The sequence below is a fragment of the Podarcis bocagei genome (genome assembly GCF_964188305.1).
Source record: "Podarcis bocagei genome assembly, chromosome: 3".
NCBI classification, from domain to species: Eukaryota; Metazoa; Chordata; class Lepidosauria; order Squamata; family Lacertidae; genus Podarcis; species Podarcis bocagei.
In genome coordinates this window covers 76,053,118-76,071,235 of record NC_138127.1, presented here as the reverse complement: position 1 = coordinate 76,071,235, position 18,118 = coordinate 76,053,118, and the positions used below count along the sequence as shown (strand labels likewise).

Below are 18,118 nucleotides of genomic sequence, written 5' to 3'. Positions count from 1 at the left end.
CATGATTTATTTGTTAAAGCTCATTGTGTTTTGCACGGGGAACCTATGCAGGCAAAAGCACCCATGCATTCAGTGGAACATACTTGCAGGAAACAAGGAAATGACTGTAGTCAGCTGTGTTACTTCTATAGATACAGGGTGGGATTCACCAAATTGGCACTGTCAGCAGAAGCCCTGTGCCTGTGCATTGGGGATTTCCCCCCTCTCTTTCCTCCTGCACCTCCTGCGCCCCCTAAAATTGTCTAGTGGGAGTCAAGAGAATCCACAGAACAGCATGTTTTGGGAGGAGGTGGATCTTTCCATCTGGTAAACTGAAATTCTTGCACTGACATAACATTTGCATTAGCACAAAAATGAATTCTTCCTATATGTTCAGCACAACTCCCTGTATTTATGGGCTGTGCTGGAGGTCATGGCAAAAGCTTGTAGGCATGGAAGCTGTCATGGTGTGCTTTGGCACTTCAGAGTGAACCACTACACTGCTGGTAATATGTACTTCATTTGCACATTTCCAAGCAGAGTATAAATGAGACATAAAAGATACCCTCCAGGCAGTGGCATAGTGTGGGGGGAGCCTCAGGAGTTATTGCCCCGGGCACAAAATTGTTAAGGGTTAGAGAAAAAGAATCTAAAGGAGGAAGATTACCAATGACCTTCCAACTAGTGGAGAACTTCAATCTACAGGATGTATGGAGACTTAAACAGCCAAACGAGAAAGAATTTACTCACTTCTCAGATGCAAAAGTCAGCAGGGAGAAATAATGCAATATGGATGTCAAGTAACCTAATATTGAAAACAAATCCAACTAAGACATATCTCGGACCACAATCCAGTCACCTTAGAGCTGAGAAACAGTAGAAAATTAAGATGAAGATGGAGAATGAATGAAAATATTTCCAACAATAATTTTTTTTTAAAAAAAAAGCACAAGAGGCCTTAAAATAATTTTTTGAAATAAATATAAATCGGGAAACTGACATCAAAGTAATATGGGATGCTAGCAAGGCTGTTATGAGAGGTTTCTGTATCCAACAAAGTGCCATCCAGAAGAAAATTAGAGAAAACAAAATGGAGCAAATTAGGAAAGAGATAAGTACAAATGAGAAAGGCTGAAAAACCCAAAAAACGAGACCGCAGAACAAAATATCAAAATGCTGCAAACCCAATTCTCCATATTTTTAAACCATGAAATTGAACATAAATAAAAATGGCTAAAACAAAAGTTTCGAATTTGCTAACAAATCAGATAGAATGCTGGCTTGACAATGAAAGAAGAAACGAAAAGAAAAGATGACAGGAAAACTCATAGAAAGAGGGGAAACAATTGATGAACCCAAGGAAATAAGCAAAAGTTTTCCAAAATATTTTAAAGATATCTACCAAGCAGGTAAGGAAGATGATGAGAAAATAGAAAAATACTTAAGTCAATTTAAATTTTTATTCCTTTTTTTCCTTTTTTCCTTTGTTGGAAGTGGGTGGGTGGGATGGATAGTTGGTTGGGGATTAATTTTAGTATAATTGTTCTGTTCCTTTTTTTGTTGTTGTTTTATTGGTTCTGTATAGTTTGTGTTTTGTTTTTAAGGGGCGGGATCAGGGCCGCCTGGGAGTGGGTCCCCAGCCAACACAATGGCTGGGACAAGTTCCACAGGGGGAGAAGCACTGGGACATCCGATCTCAGTGATCATGGGCAGGAGGCGGAGTTACGCTAAGACCAGACCATGCCATTACCGAGGAGGCAGGTTTAGTCGTTGTTTGAAGACTATCCCTGCCTCTGGGTCTGGCCTTGACCGGATGGATACTGGAATCAACAGGGGAAACCCACATGACCTGAAAGTGTTGCTGTGCAATGCCAGGTCAATGATGAATAAAACCACTGCCATCCACGACTTGATTGTGGATGGAGGATTTGACCTGGCATGTGTGACAGAGACCTGGTTGGATGAAGCAGATGGGCCTGTCCTTGCCGCTGCTTGTCCACCAGGTTTCTCTTACGCACAGCAACCCAGGTCATGTGGGCGGGGAGGGGGGTTGCAGTGTTTTTTAGGAAGTCACTAGCTTGCACCAGGCGTCCTACTGGGAAGATCCAGTTCTCTGAGTGCATGTTCTGGAAGTTGGGCAATAGGGGCAGTACAGGATTCCTTTTGGTGTACCGACCTCCCCGCTGCACCAAGGATTCCCTGTCCGAGCTGCTTCAGGTTGTGGCGGATTTTCTCCTGGAGACACCTAGTTTGGTTGTCCTAGGGGATTTTAACATCCATGCCGACACGACCTTACAAGGGGCTGCTCAGGACTTTGTGGAAAGCATGGCCTCCATGGGGCTGTCTCTGAATAAGTTTGGCCCAACTCATAGTCATGGACATACCTGGTGTTCACCTCTAGTGACGTGGGTGATCTGACACTAAGTAAAAGTGAAACAAAAGAAGTGCCATGGTCAGATCACTTCCTGGTGCAACTGGACTTCTCAGTGACCCTTCCCCTCTGCAGGGAGGTGGGACCAATTCGGATGGTCCGCCCCCACCACTTAATGGATCCAAATGGTTTCCAGAGAGTGGTAGGGGATGCTTTATCCCATGTTGATGGCCTTTCAGCTGATTCCCTGGTGGCCCGCTGGAATGCGGAGTTAACCAGGGCTATCGACTGTCTGGCTCCGAAGCGCCCTCTCCGATTGCATGGAACCCGGACAGCCCCGTGGTTTTCTTCGGAGCTCAGGGCGATGAAACAATCGCTGAGACGGCTAGAGCGTCGGTGGCAGAAAACTCACTCTGAATCTGACCGGACACAGGTTAGAGCTCAACGTCGAGCCTACCAAGTGGCGATAGCGACGGCGAAGAAGACTTTCTTCACCGCCTCTATTGCATCTGCAGAAAATAGTAGCAGGAGACTCTTTCAGGTGGTTCACAATTTAACGGAACCACCTTTACCACCGGGGCCTTGTAAAGACCCCAAGATCTCCTGCAACGATTTTGCAAAGTTTTTTGCAGATAAAATCACTCATATTTGGAAGGAGCTAGACACCACCGTAGGAGCAGGGCTGGGGCGGGAGAGTGCTAAAGCTCTGTCTGGTCAAGTTGCATGGAATCAATCAAGATCCTAAAGGAGGGGATGATACCAGAGTCATGGCAAGAAGCCTTTATAACGTTGATCCCAAAGCAGGGAACAGATTTGACATCAATCAAAAACTATACACCTATATCACTCTTGAACAATGATTATAAACTATTTGCAGATGTGATGGCAAACAGGTTAAAGAAAATATTGAAAGGCGTTATAAACAAAGACCAAGCAGGGTTTCTACCGGGTAGACAAATGAGCAACAACATGAGAATGTTCTGGGTATAAGCTTTTGTGTGCATTCGCACTTCTTCAGATATACTGAAACAGAAGTCACCAGACCCTTATATATAGTGGGTGAACAAATTAGTCCTATGGGATTAACTGCAGTCTTTAACAGTCGCATACCCATTGAGTCAATTATCCATAAATAACAGATAGATAACATATATTATGTAAGAGAAGTGAAATAAGGAAAACAACACAGTTACAAAGATAAGAAATAAGAAGCCGCAATAAGGTGGAGAGGAGTCACTTGCGAAGAAGTATTGATTTATTTTGGTTTATATTCATGTATAAGTTGACTTATTTCAAAGAAAGAATGGAAAATGTATATAATTAATCAATGCAAAACTCAATAAAGAATATTGTTAAGGTTGCCAAATTTCAACACCCAATGCTGCCTCAATACGGCTGCTTGCTTCCGTTGCTGGGCTCCATTGAAAACGGCTTCTCCATGCGAACCAGGAAGTGACTTCTCCAGACAACAGAACGACTCTTCTTTTCTAATCTATGTGCTTATGATTTCCTGGGTGATGCGGATGCCATTAGGCAGTTGAATGTGCATGCCTACTCCATCTGTTTCCATCCCTCCATGTGGCCCTATGCCACTGCCTCCAGGTCAGTGGAACCACTATCCCAGTGACTTCACCTTTAGCAAACTTTCTGTCTGTCTCTCTCTCTCTCTCTCTCTCTCTCTCTCACACACACACACACACACAAACAGGTGCCCCTCTAAAACAGTCCCACCAGTTTTTCCACACTCTGATGAGTGTAGCATTCAAACACATAGCTTTCCTTACCTATCAGAGAACATTCACCTTACTGCTTTCATTGACAGAATGCATCATCTAACCATTTGGGACTATTAACTGGAAATCTGTCTAAAAAAGAAAGACTTGGCTGGAAGCCACGAGAGTTTCTATTCATCTCAGGGCCTTTCCCACACTCCTGGTTGTGCCTGATATAGAAATATGGGAGGTCGCAGTCTTGATAAGCCCTTGTTGCAAAGGATACATTTACTGTTTGTTGCATTGTTAGGACCCAAGCCTTATCTCTTTGTTCAACTTAAAGCCCTAGGAAAAAAATGGATTTCATTATATGGGCTACCTTGTCTCCTGGGATATTATGCAGAAAGTGTCTTTCATCTTTCTGACTCTTGAAGGAACACAAAGGCTGCTAATACAAAGGGGACACTGACATGGGATGCGTAATTAATATATAAGATAAAAATATCAACATTTGTCTTATTTAGCCATTCCTCTCTCCATAGGAAGACATAGTTGCTTCATTCCATTTAGCTGTGTTCCATTTATCTATGCTCTCCTTTGAAGACAGCTTTAGTATTTTGCTAGCATCATTTAGGAGTAATAATTTATTTATGTGTTGCCATGGTAACATTTCCCCCTTTAACTGCATCCATGCTTGTATACATGTGGTATATGCTTGCATAGCTTGTCTTAACATTGATTTTCTACACATAATTTTACTGCTTTCTTTTTTATATGGTCAGGTGCACATCTGTGAACATTTGTGAATGATAATCACATGGACCTTTTCCTCGGATGGCACACTTACCCTGTTCCTATAATGTATATACTCTGTGTGATCTCAGGGGAAATAAAACAATATATGGAAGCAGTCAGTGCATTCAGTTAATCAGGAGTGCTTTAAAAATATGTTCAAAAACAAAAGTATGTGGAAGAGCTAAAGTCATATCCTGTTCCCTTAGGTATGTGCTAAAGAAATTAAATGGTAAAGGTTTATAACAAAAATGGCTCTAAAATGTATACACACATATGGTGGAGAGAGAGAGAGAGAGAGAGAGAGAGAGAGAGAGAGAGAGAGAGAGAGAAGGTTGTGCAAAGTCCAATATTTAGTCTATAAGAAATATGGTGTGTGAAATAGTTATTTACAGAGTAACGTAAGCAAAACACAAATCTCTGCCTCAAGTCACTTACAATCCATATTTAGGCTGGGAAGTTCTAAATGTAGTTCTCTTGAGCCTGAAAAACCACCCTTTGGAAGCTTTTGCATATCTCTATCTGAACTGTGATTAGTATCCGGAATGTGGATGAAAAATAGATGATTTCTAGAGGCAGTTGATAATTTACTAAAAAGCGTTTTATAATAGCAAAAGTGAAAGCAAAACAGGCTCATCCAGACTTCCACTTGTCCCACCGCTTCTCCCCAGGAAGAAGAATGTTTCCATCCCTCCGTGTAGCCCTGGACACTGGCAACCCACGCTATGCCACTGCCTCCAGGTCAGTGGTAAATAATTCTCCTCTCTCTTTACCACTGAACTGGAGCAAACATCACTTGGGTTTTCCGCAGGTTGATGTCTTCTCTGATTCAGTTGTAAAGAGCTGATTTCCCAGGAAAAGCAGCAGGGCAAACAGAAAATGGCTCAGACTCATGCCTACAAAGCATGGGACAAGTGGAAGTGTGAACAAGTCATTAAGAGCCAACGTTAGGAGCTCGAAACAAACTCTTAGAAAAATAGGCAAGCTTTTTCTAAGTTTTCAAAGCAAAGAAGTTCACAAGCACTGAACTGATTTCAAATCAAGCTTAGGGGATTTTGCCTATCATTAATGTATATTCAGGATTCCTTAATGTGGATTAACTACCCCCTAACTTTTAACTACCGTATACTATAGACATTCCTATATCAGAATACAGTCGTACCTTGGTTTATGAACAGCTTAGTTCTTGAACGTTTTGGCTCCCGAACACTGCAAACCCAGAAGTGACTGTTCCGGTTTGTGAACTATTTTTGGAAGCTGGACATCTGATGGGGCTTCCGCGGCTTCTGGTTGGCTGCAGGAGCTTCCTGCAGCCAATCAGAAGCCGCACTTTGGTTTCCAAACGTTTTGGAAGTCGAACGGACTTCCGGAACAGATTTCATTTGACTTCCAAGATACGACTGTAGTTAAAATAGAAGATTCTCTCGCTCACACACAATTGATTCATGTGGTCCTCAGCATTTTTTCCAGCCTTCACAATTTTACAAGCTGCTTTGCTAAAGTGTAAAATATACTTAAGAACTAAGAAAACATCACACGGTATAATAGGCATAATCATTTTATTAATTCCCCCCAACAATTATGACCTTTAAGCTTAAACAGAAGCATCACTTTTCAGACAGATAAAAATGGTAAGTGCAATGGCCACAATCAAACTGAGTTAAGTGCAGTGAAACGCCTATATATAAAAATTATTGAATTAAAATGGAATTGAATTTTTAAAATAGCCCAAAGTTCCTCCACAACAGAACTAAACGACCTCGGCCCATTATACCTGAAGCAGCATCTCCTCCCCCATCTTTCAGCCCTGAGTTCCTCCTCCGAGGGTCTTCTGCTGGTTCCCTCACTGAGAGAAGTGAGGTTACAGGGAACCAGGCAGAGGTTGTGGCACCCTCCCTATGGAACACCCTCCCTTCAGATGTCAAGGAAATAAACAACTATCTGAGTTTTAGAAGACATCTGAAGGCAGTCCTGTTTAGGGAAGTTTTTAGTGTTTGATGTTTTAGTTTTTAGTGTTTGATGGACTCAAGGGCATCCTGATCAAATTTGCAGATGACACCAAACTGGGAGGGGTGGCTAACACCCCAGAGGACAGGATCACACTTCAAGACGACCTTGACAGATTAGAGAACTGGGCCAAAACAAACAAGATGAATTTTAACAGGGAGAAATGTAAAGTATTGCACTTGGGCAAAAAAAATGAGAGGCACAAATACAAGATGGGTGACACCTGGCTTGAGAGCAGTACATGTGAAAAGGATCTAGGAGTCTTGGTTGACCACAAACTTGACATGAGCCAACAGTGTGACGCAGCAGCTAAAAAAGCCAATGCAATTCTGGGCTGCATCAATAGGAGTATAGCATCTAGATCAAGGGAAGTAATAGTGCCACTGTATTCTGCTCTGGTCAGACCTCACCTGGAGTACTGTGTCCAGTTCTGGGCACCACAATTCAAGAAGGACACTGACAAACTGGAACGTGTCCAGAGGAGGGCAACCAAAATGGTCAAAGGCCTGGAAACGATGCCTTATGAGGAACGGCTAAGGGAGCTGGGCATGTTTAGCCTGGAGAAGAGGAGGTTAAGGGGTGATATGATAGCCATGTTCAAATATATAAAAGGATGTCACATAGAGGAGGGAGAAAGGTTGTTTTCTGCTGCTCCAGAGAAGCGGACACGGAGCAATGGATCCAAACTACAAGAAAGAAGATTCCACCTAAACATTAGGAAGAACTTCCTGACAGTAAGAGCTGTTTGACAGTGGAATTTGCTGCCAAGTAGTGTGGTGGAGTCTCCTACTTTGGAGGTATTTAAGCAGAGGCTTGACAACCATATGTCAGGAGTGCTCTGATGGAGTTTCCTGCTTGGCAGGGGGTTGGACTCGATGGCCCTTGTGGTCTCTTCCAACTCTATGATTCTATGATTCTATGAGTATGTTCTGATATGTGCTGTGAGCCGCCCAGAGAGGCTGAGGAAATCCAGCTAGATGGGCAGGCTATAAATAATAAAATTACTACTACTACTACTACTACTACTACATTCTACTCACCTAGAAATTATAGGAACTACTTTCACATGTATTATTATTTTTATTATTATTAATTCAGTGAATTGGTTCATTCCAAGCACTGCATATGGTACATTCTTACTGGTGAAGTATGGTGCTTAATCTGAATTAATGATAGTAAGTGTTGCTATGAGATCATTCTGTCTTGATGACTTTGAAGAGAAACAGATAGTTGCCAGGAACTGACTTTAACAAAGTAATGTCCCTTAATAACTAGGAATCTCTTTCTAGCCTCTTGGAATGTAACACCCAGAAAGGTTGGAAATGTAACATCTTCCAGCTAGTGGGAGAAGTAGACAAATTTGGAGCCAGTTTTAAATTTGGATTCTGAGAGCGTCAGGCAAAGAATTGTAGCTGGATGCAGGAAAAACTTGGTCCATTTTTGGAGGATTGGACACAGTGGTTATCTGGACATTTGATGAAAGATCAGAGGTTTTGCTGCTTGTTTTCAGAAGTCAGCTTGCTTTCAATAGGCCCTGGTTCAATATTTGTGAATCAAACAAACATTGCAAACATGCAATTATGCCTCTCTTAATCTCATATCCAAAGGCACCACTGCTTAGGGTTGTTGTAAGTGCATATCACAATAGAACTGGGAAGCTATAATCTAGGTTGCTGTGATTTTCTATATGTAGATATACAGAAAAACAATATATGCAGTAGATAGCCACATGCTAACTTTCTATGGACATCTGGTTGCAGAAAGAGAGAGAGAGAGCGCTGGACTTCATGTGATACACACATTAACATTTGGGAACTTCTCACTTGGCTGCTCTGAAATAAAGTAAATTATTTACCCATGCCAAAGTTAATTAAATTACACTTTAATTAAATTGACCTACTGCAGAAGCAGTTTAGATTTTGGTCTTCTAGGAATCACACTGAAAATACCACCACAGGTCAAGTCTTGCAATTTACTAAAGATACAAAATTTAACTAAAATAAGTTTAGATAAGGGTGGTTTTGTCACATCACAATAAATTATATACACGTTGGTATCTGAATAGAAGATTAGAGGAAAGTATCTTGGATATGCAAGTTTTAATCCTCAAGTTTGCATCATGTAATTAAAAACCCTAACCCCAAAGCTCTCCACTGCAGACCTTCTCCTCCAACCCATGGGGTCAGTGGAGCTGGATGACAGAGATGAGTCAGAGAGAGTGGGCCAGCTAGCACCTCCCCCCCCCCCATGATTCTAATTATTTGGGGTCTTTAATGCCTGAATAAGAGCTATTGTATTGGTGTATCTATTTGTGATGCAAGGCTTTGTACTTGAAACAACCACCTTAGTGAAAGCTAAAACAAAAATGAAAAAACTGAAATGAAGGTGCCCACATACATTCATTTCTTCCTTAGGTTTCAGTTGTTGCATTCATTTTGGCTAATATGGGGACATTCAATTAGTTTGGGAAACTAAGGCACACTGCTATTAAGCCATTGTCCCTGGTGAGAAGTCCAGGGCAAGGCTACGGTGCTTCCTTTGCTTTGGAGGAGAGAGATGGAGGATAGCACTGGAGATTTATGAGTCCTATTTACTTGCACCCCTCCCACTCCCATGTGAGCCAGGAGGAGTCCATTGTTCCCATCCCCTCCTGCATATCTCTCTCTCCATTCCTGCAGCTCAGAACTCCGGTAGGCTTCCACCATGAAGATCCTGGAAGATCAGAGTTTGGGGAGCCAACTCAACTAGAGCAGCCTTCCTGCTGCAGGCATTTGGCCCCCAGTGCATGGGGGTCTGCTGAAGCAGTGAGAGGGGCATGTGACGGATGGAGGCAGGGCCAACAGCCTTGTCCCTGCTCTCCCCCTTGCATAACAGCAGTCTCGTTGGGGCAAGGAGGATGAGTGGATTAGTTGTCTTCCTTACACTCTATTTCAACATGCAGAGCCTCTTGGAATCAGACAGATTCCCCTTTTCTTCATAGTAGCTGTTGCTTTTTCCTGCATAGAATCACATTACTCTCTGTGAAAATCATAACAAGTGAAGCAGTTCCCTGAATTCAGTTTCAATGCAGATTCCCACGGAGCAAACCCAGGGGAATACACATTGGAAATATCTGCATCCTTTTTATCAAGGCAAAAACAATATATGTATATGCTTCCTTTGTTTTTAATGGGCTTATTTCCCACATCAGTGACAGCAGTCCAGTTGGAATTGATTCCATTGCATGCAGGCGCATCACTAATGCTCTTTTACTTCTATTCCTGGTGAGCATTTGTGCTGCAGCAGCAACAGCAACAGCAGCTTTTCTGGACTCACATTTTGCTCAGAAGTGAGGAGAAATAAAAGTCATTGTTTAATGCTTTCCATTAATAGCCTAGCGTAGCATGAAACTAGCAGGAACTGGGGCATATCGCCACTCATTACCCTTAAGGCAAATGGAATTCAAATGGAATCATTTCCTATAGCTGGAATTAAAGAAAGCCTATAAAAGTGAGACATGGCTCTGAACCACAAAATTCCCATATGGCTAGTCTGTTTCAAACTCCGGCATTATTTTTTTTATCACTGGCATTTCTAAGATAATTGCAACATTGTGGTTGTGAAGTTTGATGTGTGTGATTTTAGGGGGTTTTTTTGTATTGTATCAGGTTGTCTTAGTTGTGTGGGAAGGTAAGTCTACTTGGTCTTTAGAGGGGAAACTTTAGATGGTCCTTGGATCTGGGAATTTACTGGATTGAGTTGAAGTTGAAAGGAAGGAAAGAAAGGAAGTTGAAAGGAAAGGAAGGAAGTTGAAGATGAAAGGAAGGAATCGGATAAGAGGGTACACAGTTCCAGGGGCTATAGAGAAGGTGGACTTGGAGACACACATACAAACTGATGAACACATTATATATATACTGACATTGTATATGTACAGATACCTCATTGACTCTACAAGGTAGCTTACATTAGATTTGAAATCCTAGGGAATGGTGGCGAGACAGAGAAATACTAGGTGGTATGTACTCAATCTTAACAGGATCTGACCATGACAAGGTACTTATGTCAATATCCCCCACTTTCAGATCATCCTCTCTTCCTCAGTTGAGAAAATAAAGTCCAGAGTGTGGCCTGCCACATGTGTTGGGCCAGTGACATGTTGGGATAGCCCCATGGTCATCATTGCAGCCATGAGGTCCTGATCCACCCCTGAACCAGTCACCTTGGCATGGATTTTGAAGTCCCTTAAAATAAGCAGTATGGGAGTCTTCAGCACCACCTATGAGACCAGCTCTTTCAGCTCAGGCAGGCAAACTGCTGGGCATCAAGGCAGGTGTTGCCTAGACCTACTCTGGGTTGGTCCAGTCTCTGCTTTGACTAGAGTCAATTTAGTCAGGTGAAAAAGTGAGGTGGTTTTAAATCGCTGAATTTAATCCCTTCTGGCCTTACTTTGAATCAATAAGAAGCATTGCCTTGTTTTACAGCCCCCAATTCAGGCCCGCGTGAGGCCTGGGGTGGCAGTCTTGTTCTTGGCATAGCAGTGTAAGTCCGGCAGGCCCCTGGTGCGTCTCCGCTGGCCGACTTAGCCTTCTGGGGCCCAGGGCAAATGTACCCAGCTTCCCCTTCTAGATGGGCCTACCCCAGTTGCTGAACTTGGGGTTACATTTTGTTTCATGGGAGGTGGGGTATGAAGTTTTTTGGGAATCGCTCAGCCTCCCTCTTTTGGCTCGGCCTTAACTCTAAGCTTGTTAGGATTGTAAAGGCCTACTGAATTTCACTTCTGAATGAAAGCCCTCCATCTGTGACAGAACTTGACTCTGACATCTCTATTCACTGTATTCACTTCAGCTAGCTATACGGGTGTCACTTCTCATTTGTATGTGTGCTTCAGTAGCAAATAGGAATTTCCAGCCAGACTGCAGTCAGAGCTCATAAAGTTTGTTGTTCAAGCCAAGGCACTTTAGCCCAGAGCTAGGCTGAGAATAATCACACAAGATAGCAACAGTCCTTGTCATTCAGGGAAATATCATTTAAAAGTTGGGGAACAGTGTGTGCAGGACTCTCTGTTTATCTCTGTAGGTCTCTGAGTCACTCTTGATTATCTCACTCTGAGTGTATGTGAGTGACTCTCATGTTTCCCTTTTGATAGCCATCCTTGACTTTAATGGATTTTTGATTGTAATGATTATGGAGCCATTCTTGGGTTGTAGTTTAAGGAGAGCTGCATGATCCTGACTGATGTGCCTGCAAGCCAGCATTAAATTGCTCAAAAGATACCCTAAGCCTCAGGGCCTAAATTGTTATTAAAGGAAAGGTACCAAAAGGTTATACACACAAAAAACTACCAGCTGAGGTCTCCACTCTGGAGGAAAAGTTCCCTGCCAGCCCACAGCTAGGAGCAAATGAACTACTAAATACAGACTGTAAACAACAGTTCTAAAATAAAATTCATATGTTTCTTTAGTGTTATAGACTTCCACCAGCCAAATTCAGCAACCTCCCCTGAGCACTGGGTCTCGGTATGCACTGAGGCCAGGATTCAGAGAATCGTGAAGCATACTTGGTGAATTCTGTGGTTCTCAAAACTTTCTTTTCTGAAAACAGAAGACCCTGTTTTGTAAGACAGCATGGGATGGGACAGAGGAAAGTGTTGACTGTTCAGGAGGGGGGAATCAGAAATTACACTAAACCCCTTACATGAGCCAAAGTGTCTCTTTGAATCCCAACCCATATATGCAAGAGCTTCGTCATTTATCAGACAGCTCCACATAAGCATTCCTTTGTGAATACATTGCCGTCCCTTCTCTTGAAATGAATGGAACAGGTAGACACATGGGGAACATGTGCATGTTTAGTTGAGATTCCTGCCTTGCAGAGGGGGTTACACCAGATGACCTTTGGGGTCCCTACCAAGTTTACGATTCTATGGTTCTATGTACAGTGGAACTTCCAAAACGTTTGAATTCCGAGGCACTGCTTCTGACTAGCTGACAGCTAGGCTTTTTGTAGATCGGAAGCCACGTCAGGGTTCGGGTTCCAAGGAACGTTCGAAAACCAGAACACTTCTGGGTTTTCGATGTTCGGGAGCTGAAACATTCAGGAACAGAGAGGTTCGAGAACCGAGGTTCCACTGTATTTTGTGGAGGCAGGGGTGTCAACTTCAGCGGGCTTAAGCCATTTTGCCCTCCCCCCAATGTCCAGAGAGTGTGAAGGCAAAGTACAGAATCTACCATGCTGCTGCAGTGACTGTCTCCTTCTCCTGCTCCTGCTACCATGGAGGGGAAGGAGGGATAAAGAAGCCTCCCTCTGGTGGCAGCACCAAGAGAAAGAGGAGGAGGTGGAGGTGCCACTGCCCACTGAAACCATGCAGCCACTGTGTTCAGCTCCACCCCTGGCTCCTCCCATCATCCTTATGTCATGCATGTGATGTTGGGACATCGCAACATCACGCACACAGCATCTTCGCAAACTGGCAGTTTGGGGAGAGAGCCTTGGTTTCTCTCTCTTGCATGCAGAAACATCCATGCACACACACGATGGCTGTCTCAGCACTACTTTCTGAAATTCTGATTGCTAAACAGAATCTCAGCTATGGCAGTCGTTGTGGTGACTCCAGTTCTTGACCCAGACTGGTGATTTGGGAAACGCTTTTATTTGTTTTATTGCATTTGCACCCCATCTTTCTTTCATCGTGGGACCCAAGGTAGCATAAATGTGGCTCCCAGGCAGATAGCCATCCAGGCACCTGCCAGATCCAGACTTGCTTAGTTTCAGCAAGGTGGTGGTTGCATGTGCCTTCAGACCATATGATGGGAGCAGTATGAGTTTCAGCACTGAAATTCATATCATGTATTGACATTTAGCAGCAGGGAGTTATACTGATAGAGGATATGTTTTTAGCTTTTGGTATTTTTTTAAATTTTAAGTATTTTAATTAGGCGCCTTTAGGGTAATTAATTTTTTTTTTTTACTACCACTTGGATTGACTAGCATACTGTGCAATCCTATATATGTCTACTCAGAATTAAGTCCTATTCAGTGCAATGCCATTTACTCCTAGATAAGTGGGCATAGAGTTATGGGCTTAAAAAAACACGCTTTTGTTCAAATTTTGAAATTTTAGATGCATGTAAAATTTGAATTCAGCAGTTAGCACATTGCAAAACCTTGCAAATTGACCTTTCAGCATAGATACCTAAAATAAACCGAGATTAAAGGAAGTTACAAACCTGTACACAAAGCTCATGGATGGAAACCTCTTTAAATAACAGGCCAAACAAAAAGTATCCCTGATAAGGCTCCCTGACTGCTTGAGGAAGTTCTGATTTGATGCTGAACAAGCAACAGCAAAAAAGGAAGGGAGGGGAAAACACGAACTGGTTTTATTCATCCTTTGCTCTTCAGTATTTGAACAGTTGCCGGATTTCACCCAAGGCCAATTTCAAGCTTAAATATTAAGCTTTCCCCGGTTCTACAATTATTCAGCAGGTAGTTTGAATATTCTCCCCCCTCCTTTTTCCCTTTTCTGCCTAGTAAGACATTTGCTGTCTGCCTAGAAAGAAAGCAAATCCCTGCAGGACCCCTGTCATTACACTACTGATCACATGAAGCTATGCTGATTCTGGGCCTTTGGGGCACGACTCCCTTTTCATTCTTAGGAGCCATTTCAATAAAAACAATCAAAGTCAGATCCAAGGACATTGATGCACTGTGGGTAGAGGGGAAATGAGTTTCTGTAGCCTCCAGGATTACGTTTTCCTGCATGCACTCACACTGAACTATCAATGTTGAATGGAAAGGCTCCCTTCCAAAGTGCTGCCATGTATGTTTTGTAACTCTGCCACTCCTGCCTCATCTCTCAGCACTTCCAGCGTTCACCACAGCTTCCAAATCCTCCCTGTTAGGCTGCCAACTTAACAGCTGACGATGGTGGGATCCCCAAAGTGACAGCCTGAGCAGCTCAGCGTCTCACTTCCCAGAATCTACAGAACGCAAGGAACCACACTGCCATTTTATAAACTGGCAGCGCTCCAGAGCTACGTAACAGCTTATCATTCAGCATTCTTCGTCACTGATTTTTTATTTATTTATCCTGGGAGCTATTATGCCTGCGGAATCCTCACTTTTCACGCATATTGTTACAAAGATTGCACACACACGCACACACCCTTCTCTGCCAGGCGGTAGTAGGATTCCAGGGGATTCTGGGCACTCCCCAAGGGTTGTTTCCATTGGGAAAATCGAGGCACAGCAGAGGCTTTAAGAAATATGGTTTATTGTACTCATATTTACACGTAGAGTTTTCCATGGATGTGATACAGAACAGTATACCCCAAGAGTGTTTCTTATCACCCTCTCATAACTTCAGTAAGCTCAGGTCCAAAGCAGCAGTCAGTCATGGCTCTTGATGCAGCCTCCTCCAGCCATTGCCAATATGGTTCTGTCTACTTCCTTCTTCTTGTTCCCAGAACAACCTTTAGATTTCAAAAAGGATGCATTTTCCTGTGACATCATGCCCCCTTCACCTTGGCAACCCGCCAATTCTCCTGTCTCTGTCCATTCCTCAGTGGGGGACCAGGACTAGGACGGACAGTTCTTTTGCATCGCCAATGGCCCTTAATGGCTCAGTGCTTGGTTGCCAATTATTCCTTAATGGCACTGTGCTTAGCTAGCCTGCCATGGTGGTTTACATAAATTAACCCAGGCGGTTTACATAAATAAACCCATTTATTGTCTGGCACAGTTCTGCAGCTTGCATTTTCCCTTCATATCCCCAATACGATCTAAATACTACTGTTTATTGCCTCCATTTCCTAACACTCTGGTACCCTATGACAATACTGTACCAAAAAGGCATGCAAACACTCCCTGAATGAGTGAGAGTGAGAAAACCAGGGTTGCAGGCTTTATCCCTCCTTTTCCAAGAGGCAAAGTTATTTCTTGGAGATTGTGCCTATGCTTACAATTGCATCAAAGCTCTAAGCAAAGGCTACAGTCTAATTACTGGGGTTCCTGTCCTGTTCCAGAACTTCCTCTCACCCATGTTCCTCCCCTTCCAGTCCCATGATCCCTCCAAATACATGCGCACATCTAAGATCTACAGATTAGCTCCTGTTCCAAATCCTTCTTGGGAGAAGGCTAGGTTAGCTTCTACCAGGGACTTCTCATCAGTGGCCCCACTGTTCTGGAACTTTCCACCAAGAGAGAGAGAGCAGTACAGCCCCCTCCATGCTTTTTTGTTTTATGAGCAAAAGCTGAGGGTAGGGGCGTTGTCTGTTGAAATTACCTGCCTTCTTTTCTGTCCCATGTAGGGATTTCGGTACTGTGCTTTTTCTTCCTGATTTTAATATAATATTTTTTTTAATGGCCAGAATTGTTATCCCACCCCGTCATCATTTGGTAACAGATCAGACCGATTAGAGGCCTTGGAGGCCGAGCCTCAGTACATTTCAAAATATAGGCAGCGACTCCAGGTGAGGCCAGGTAACACTATCTGGAAGTCTTAAGGGCATCCTTAGTGAGTGGATCAGGAGAAATTCAGCTGCTCTGTGTCATACTGAAGCTACCCTTCCCCACCCCCTGCACATGATAAACATAATTACAAATTTATTAGATCAGCCCCGTAAGAGAAAACTACTGAAGCTAGTTACTAGCAATTTTATTGACTTGCTTCAGTGAAATCCAAAGATTTGTAATTTTAAAAAAATTAATGTGATTTTAAATAATGGATGCAGACACACATACAAATTAAATAGGAAAAAAATGGGCCAGAGATCCCAACCCCACTCAGTGTGCAAGTATTGCACGGGGGAAGGGGTGTATTACTTTTTTTTACTTTTTTTGTATTTTTATTTAAATTTTCCATCATACAAATTAATTAAAAAAAAGAAATAATACATAACAGAAAAGAAACATTATACATTAAATCATTATACAATATCCAAAAAAAGAAAAAGAAAAAACATAAACAAAATAAAATAAACCCACCACCCTGTTTAACTTCCCTCCACCGCTACTCGTCTTCTCTAGAATCAATTTTACCCTTATCATTGCATTCTGATTGTTCTTATTTTCTCTATATACATACATATGTCATTGATAATTTATTGTTTTGATGCATTTACATTCTTAATCTAAGCATATTAGCATGTCTTTTTTAGAGCAATATTTTGTCATATAATCATCATAGCATTGCCATTGTTTTTTAGTTTTATATTTCACTGCTGTCGTATGGATGCTGTTAATTTAGCCAATTTTAAATATTCATTTAATTTGAGAATCCGTTCCTCCTTGGTAGGTAGTTCTTTAGCTTTCCATTTAGATCCTAGTTGTGGTGGTCACATATAAGAAAATTCTTTTTTCCGATTTCGGTATTTCTTCTAAAAGGCCCAGTGGGTAAGCCTCTGGTTTTTTCATTAATGGGATTTTAAGCATTTTTTTTCCAACTCCTCATGTATTGCTCCCCAGAAGTACTTAATCGGGGTGCAACTCCACCACATATGCATTGTTGTACCAGCTTCCTTGTTGCATTTCCAACAGAGGTTGGATTTCAGTTTATAGATTTTTGCTAATTTGACTGGTGTTAAATACCACCTGTAGAACATTTTGATGAAATTTTCTTTTATATACTAAAGGCGGTAAACCTTATATCTTCCTGCCAAAGTTTCTCCCCTTGCTCTAAATATATTGTGTGGCTGAAGTCTCGCTCCCATTTAATCATTGTCTCTTTCACTTCCTCATCAATCATATCCAAATCTAGCAAAAGGTTATACATTTTAGATAATAATTTTTGTTTTTTTTTAATAATGTTTCATGCATTAATGAATTCTCTTTAGCAAAGCCTTTCTTCAAGTCTGAGTTAAAGACACTTCCAAGTTGTGTATATTGCCATCTATCGGAGACATAATGCCTTATTTCCTCATATGGTCTTCTAAGTTTACCTTGATGTTCCCTTATCAAATCACCCATTCCTTATTCATGTTTAATTTTTTCATGGCATGGGCTTCTAAAGGTGAGATCCACCTTGGTGTCATTGACTCCAGTCTCGTTTTGCACTTGCTCCAGATTTTAAATAACGTGTTTCTAATTAGGTGGCTATTGAAGTCTTTATGGACTTTGATCTTATCATATGTGAGGTAGGCGTGCCATCTATACCTGTTGTTATAGCCCTCCAGGTCTAATAAATCTGCTTTTTCCAAAGTGATCCATTCTTTCAGCCATACAAGGCATTCTGCTTCATAGTATAATTTTAAATTTGGCAACGCCAGACCTGGGGTGG

The 18,118-nt window shown here is 42.2% G+C and overlaps 1 protein-coding gene across 1 annotated transcript in view; it reads left to right on the top strand.

Moving 5' to 3' along the window:
• ALK (ALK receptor tyrosine kinase) overlaps nt 1-18,118 on the top strand; it is a 600,993-nt gene that overhangs the window by 478,766 nt on the left and 104,109 nt on the right. The gene's annotated exons all lie outside the window — the stretch shown is intronic.